Source organism: Hippopotamus amphibius, chromosome X, assembly GCF_030028045.1.
Source record: "Hippopotamus amphibius kiboko isolate mHipAmp2 chromosome X, mHipAmp2.hap2, whole genome shotgun sequence".
In the NCBI taxonomy this organism is placed as follows: domain Eukaryota; kingdom Metazoa; phylum Chordata; class Mammalia; order Artiodactyla; family Hippopotamidae; genus Hippopotamus; species Hippopotamus amphibius.
The window spans coordinates 31,195,484-31,201,356 of NC_080203.1; the positions used below are offsets into that span (position 1 = coordinate 31,195,484).

Genomic DNA, 5,873 nt, shown 5'->3' on the forward strand with positions numbered 1-5,873 from the left:
CAGCTCAAAGCAGGCTAAGTGAGGTATAGGCTGATACTAGTTCTGTATTTCCAGTGCTGGTTCTGTAAAATCACCTTTACTGCACTTGCGGAATGGGGGGAGGACACCGATTAAATTTTTCTTTGGTTAGACGGAGAAAGACAGATACTGTATAATCTCGTTGCTATGTAGACTTGAGAGAAATCCCACCAAACTCATAGAAAAGGAGATTCGAATTGTGGTTAACAGAGGCCGTGGGTGGGGGAGGGGGAATTGGATAAAAGTGATCAAAAGATATGGACTTCCTGTTATAAGAAAAAGAATTCCTGGGGAGGTAATGTACAGCCTCAGGACCATATTTAACACTGCTCTGTGGGATACATGAAAGTTGTTGAGAGTCAATCCTAAGAGTTCTCATCACAAAATAATTTTTTCTTCTTTTATTTTGTATGTATATGAGATGATGAATGGTCACTAAGCTTATTGTGGTAATCATTTCATGATGCCTGTAAGTCAAATCTTTATGCTCTGCCCCTTGCACTCATACAGTGCTGTATGTCAATTCCTTCTCAACAGAAATGGGAAAAAATTTCTTTGGGACATTCATGCTCTAGACTGTGGAAATAGATGAAAACATCCTCTCTTTTTCCTCATTAGTTTCTTGTTGCTCTTTTTCGTTTCAGTATTCCATGAAGAGAACACTGTGTAAACCCAGGAGAAGCAACTCAGCAAAACTTGTTTTTCCTTTCCTCTGAACTTGCTTTGCCTGCTTGAGAAAGCAGAGGCCTGGGCCTCCCAAGCCCTGGCCAGACCTGACTGTGAGCCCAGCCCAAGGCCTCAGCTGCCAGCACTGCTTTCCAGACTTCTCCCTACTCCCACCAGCTCTGCAGCCCCTGTCCATCACTGCCTTCACACACGCTCCCTGCAGCAAAGCTAGTGAACTCATCCTGATTTTTCTTTTTCCCTCTTTCTTTCTTTTCTTCCTCTTTCCCCCCAATATACTCCTTTGATATAACTTAGGCTTTTCTAAAGTCTCAAGCAATCTCTTCTGATCCATTGACTCACAAATATTTCATCACTAGGAGAGCAAGAGAAAACGGATTTCCCCTTACCACAGGGAAGAATCCCGCCTGAACTCAGAGTCATCCTCCACTACCAACACATTCCACACAACCCACCTCTCCCTCACAGTACCACGAAAAGGAAGAAAAGCCTCAGGTAGTAGAAATCCCTCAAGAGACTATCATGAATGCATTTGGTAGTCTCAAAAAGTTGAATGTGTGAGGAATCCTCACAGTGTAGGCTCCACTCTGTATAACTCTTGCCTAACTTCCACCTTTCTCAAGTCTGTGGAACTTTGAAATTGTTGTCTTAGTTTGTTTGTTCTTTAGAAATATTTCAAAGGTTGCAACTCACCCTCCCACCTCCACTATAACGCATAATCTATTATGTTAGCAATGCTTTCCGGCTGGCATATCAAAGAATTTCAAAAAATGAAGATTTAGAACTGCCACTCTCTCCACTGCTTTACCAAACACTTAGAAACTCCAGCAGGGGAAGGCCTCTCTCCCATGGGGCTGTGTGTGTGTGTGTTGGGGTGGGGTCTCTTTGCTCCTCAGCCCTTGGGTTGGAGGCCCAGATCAGCCCTGGAGGATCCCTGTCAGGGCTGCCATGAGCTGGGCAGCCTTGGTTTCCTACCTCAGACTTTTGCAGTTGCTGGGAGCCCCTACTTGGTCTACACCAGGCTGGGCCTTACGTGGCAGCACTGGGCACTGGGCCTCTGGCTTTCCCGGGACACTGCCAGGCTCTCGTGGGCTGATGCTGGCCTAGGTTACACCCAAAGTAGCAGGGCCCCTGTCTGCCCCCAGGCCAGGACACATGCACCCCCAACAAGTGGTCACCTACCCCATAGATGCCCACCATGAGGGCCCTCTCACCTTCTGCCCTCCTACTAGATAAGCGCTTGATCCCATTGGATGTCACCAGGAACGGGGTCCAGGTGTGGGGGCTGGCATAGCACGCCCTCTAAGGCCACCTCCCTTGGGGAGAAGCTAACTGTTTAACCTGTCTGGACTGACCTGGGTGCCAGCCAGGCCCCTCCATCCCTCAACCCTCCACTGTGTCACCTGCACAGGGGTCCCTGCAGGATGCGAGGCTGAGGTGGCAAGAAGAGCCCTGAGTAGGTGCTGGAGACCAAGGGCACCCCAGGAGTGAGAGCAAGGAAGTCAGACCCACCCCTCAGCACACTGGCCACAGCAAAAGCCCTGTCCTAGGCAGGGAGCTGCCTCCAGTGGGACACCTCGGGACCCAAAGTCTGTGAGCTGTGCCGCCCAGCCTGGGCCCTCGCCTCTGGAAAGTGTTCAGTGTTCAAGAGCCTTCTTCATCAGCTGACAAAGTGGTGTTTTACAAAAGCTCAAAAATTCTAAAGTCCTAAAAGTATCTTCTTCACTAAAAAAGTTCCGAGAGCATCTTATTTTGTTCTAAAAGCAAGAAACCACTCTGTGTGCAAAAGACAATGAAAGAAGAGCTGTGGGAGGACCTGACTTGGACTCTGTGCTCTCCCCTCCCCTCTGTGTCAGCTTCACGAAACATACATTGCTTGCTCATCTGCTGTGTTCTGAGTGTGAATTACCCCTCACTCCAAAGCCTAAGTATTTACAAATTCACTCCTCATGCAAAGAACTTATGCTTGGTTTTAATAATTTAATATACTTGGACTCCTTGGTGCATCACTTTGTATAATGTCCACCTCAGACTTAACCTCAGTGTGACTCCACACAGAAGTGGTACCTAAAGGATACCAGAGTTAGAAGCAATTGAACTTTGTGTGTGTGCATGTGTGTGTAAATAATTCATTACCATATAATATATAAGTTTAGACAGGTATAGTTTATACAAAGGTGTATATAAATATATATGTTCATCTTTGTGTACAAGGAATAGTATACTAAGATATTATTTTTTCCTTTAGGAGATCAAGTTCTTCTCTTAATGGGCAATTTCCAAAACCTGGGCTTTACTTATCCCATTTACCACCAACCAAGACCCCAAAGTTCAAGCTGTATTTCCCAAACACGGAAAAGGCTACAAAAACAAACCAATGTGAGAATGTTCAGGACAAAGGTGTCCAAGTCCCCAAGCAGGTTTAAGATTGGCTGCCCTGCCAGGTTGTTGTTTATCCAGGTTTACTGACCTGCACTCTGGCTGCACTCACACCCATGCACCTTGCAAGCTCCTGTCTGAGGGGAAAGACTTGAAGTGCTTAGTATTGGGGGTTGTGGGTGTATCTGAATATAGGATGTTATAGTATTTGATGTCTCCTTTCCCTATGCTGCCTAGTAGGAATTCTTCTTGCTTCTGTTCTCTGCCCCCTGTGCTGGGCTTGTTCCAGTTTCTTGAGTAGGCTTCCTGATGGAAGGGTCTGGTGCCTGTTTTCTGGTGTGCGGATCTGAGTCTTTTCCCTCCGATGAGCAGGGCCGTGTCAGCTGGTGTGCCTTAGGGTATCAGTGAGCTTAATATGGCTTTAGGTGGTCTGTGTGCTGATGGGTGGGTTTGTGTTCCTGTCTTGTTTGTAGTGTGGTGTGAGGTATCCAGCACTGGCAGTTGCAGGCAGTCAGGTGAAGCCAGGTCTTAGAATCTTACAGAGGCCTCCATGAGAGTTGTCTGTGGTTAATCTTCCCTGTGGCTGAGGACTCTCTAGTGGTCTAGCGTCCTACAATCGGTGCTCCCTCCCCAGAGCCTCAGACTTGACTTCTGGTCAAGGACTCCAGACTCCAGAGGTCGCTCTTCTCAGTTATGCTGGGATCTCTGCAGTCATTTCTGTTGTTCAAGGTCTTCTGCCAGTCTTCCGCCGTTTTCTCACTCTCCACCTGAGGACCACCACTCCACCAACCGCTGGCTTGCTGAGCGTGCTTCCTTGTCTCATCTACAGTGTCATCCGTTTGCTTCTGTGATGCCTGCTGTCTCTCTGGATGTTGTGGGTTCCATTTCTGAAGCAAGGTCCTGAAGCGACACTCCACCCTGTGTGGAGGACGGCGGGCAGAACCTAAAAAGTCATTTTTGAGGCAATCAGGGAATTCTGAAGAGAAGCGACTGGGTGATGGTACCAAGCGATTATTGTTGCCATTCAGGTGCCTGGGTGGCACTGTGATTATGTAGGAAAGAAGTCTGTGAGGCAAGGGTATCAGTCTACAGTCTGAATGGGGTGGCAATGTATAGCTCACCAGCTATGAGTTGGGCGTGTGACGGTGCTAAGGAGGCCAGGAATACATGGAGGAGGGGAAGGAGCCAGAGGTCTGTTACTGGGTCCAGACTCTACAGCCATTGGGGAATTGTCTTGTCAGCTCTTTTGGCTGTGGACACATTGGGAAGTTTTCTTCTTCTGACCAGGATGTCAGGACGTGATTCTCTGAGAAAACAGGCAAATAAGCCACTGAGATGCCTTTAGGTGTAGGAGGGGCAGGTGATGACAACATTAGCACCAGGATGCTATAATAATCCTGGCATTGCAGAAACACAGAGGATCAAGCCAAGACCTGCTACATCTCAGCTTCTGCGCTCCTGACTCTGTCCTTACGTCTCTCTTCTTGCCATCAAGTGGTGAGCAATCCCGCAGAATCTAAGCCTTCCTTGCAGTTCTGCTGGCCCTCTTCTCAGCCCATCCTCTGTCCTCAGGACATCTCACCTGCAGCACGACTCCCACATCAAACCTCCAGCAAGAACGCCGTGCTCTGGATCTTTCTTCTTCCCTCAAATCCAGACAGTATTTCCACTCAACTACTATTCCTCTTTACTTCGAATCTCATCAACCCCTCAAGTTTGTGGCCACATGAACTCTTCGTCTTTCCTTTTTTCTCCCCCAAACTGCTCTGCCCTTGTGTCTCTTTTCCCTTGGTGGGACCACCATGCATGCAGGCAATGGCACCATGAAACTGGAAGCAGACCCTGACTCTTTGAGCTCCCTTTCTTCACATAGTGGCCACTGCACATACACTCCATGCCATGTTCACCCATGTTTCCATTCAATCTTTGCAGCTCCAGCATTCCTTACCACCCACCTGGACTCTGACAACCTTCTTGTGGCTAAATGACCTCCCGTTTTCTGGTGACCCTCTGTTTTGATCTGTTCTGCACACTGACACCCAAATGACAGATTGGAAAAGCAAACTGGATCTCGATGGAGTTTAGCATGTCCAACCAATGGCTCCTTACTATGGGCCACTTATCTTTTGCCACTTATATCATTAACTCTCTTCTCCAATCAGGCCAGAATATGTGTTCTTCCCTAGAAGGCCATGTTCCTTCACACTCCTTCTCTGGTGAAGTTGCTCTTCCTCAATCCTTTAAACTTCCTCCACTCTGTCCCATGTGCCACATCAACTCTCATGCAACAGACGTTTCAGCCTGGTGCATCCTTTCCTAACAGATGGGCCTGAGGTAGTCAGCCACATCTTCAGGACATTTTTGCCAATTCCTCCATCAGAGCACCACCCACACTGGGCCTCTGGCAAAACCACTGCGTGGAAAAGGGAGTTGATGAAATTCTTAATGTGGAATATGACTGGGCACCTGCTAATAAAAAGTACTATTTCAGGGTCTCCTTATGTGCTATTGAATCTTCATATGTATTGTGCTGTATATCGATCTATCTTCTATCAGGCAAAAATAAGCTCCTAAGCTGATGCATTGGAAACTGGTGGTAAACTTTTGAGAATGAGACATATACATGAAAACATGTACAAGACTTAATACATCAATAAACAGAGACATTAGCACAGATGAAAGTAACAAATTGTGGAACAAACAATTGGCAAACTGGCCAACGTGTTGTAAGATGTGGATTATGTTATATGAATGGGTAACCACTAGACCACCAGGGACGTCCCATGAATGGT

At 47.3% G+C, this 5,873-nt stretch overlaps 1 pseudogene; it reads left to right on the plus strand.

The window, feature by feature from the left end:
• Positions 1-1,538: 1,538 nt before the first annotated feature.
• Positions 1,539-1,688, plus strand: LOC130842776 (small Cajal body-specific RNA 20; annotated as a pseudogene).
• Positions 1,689-5,873: the final 4,185 nt, after the last annotated feature.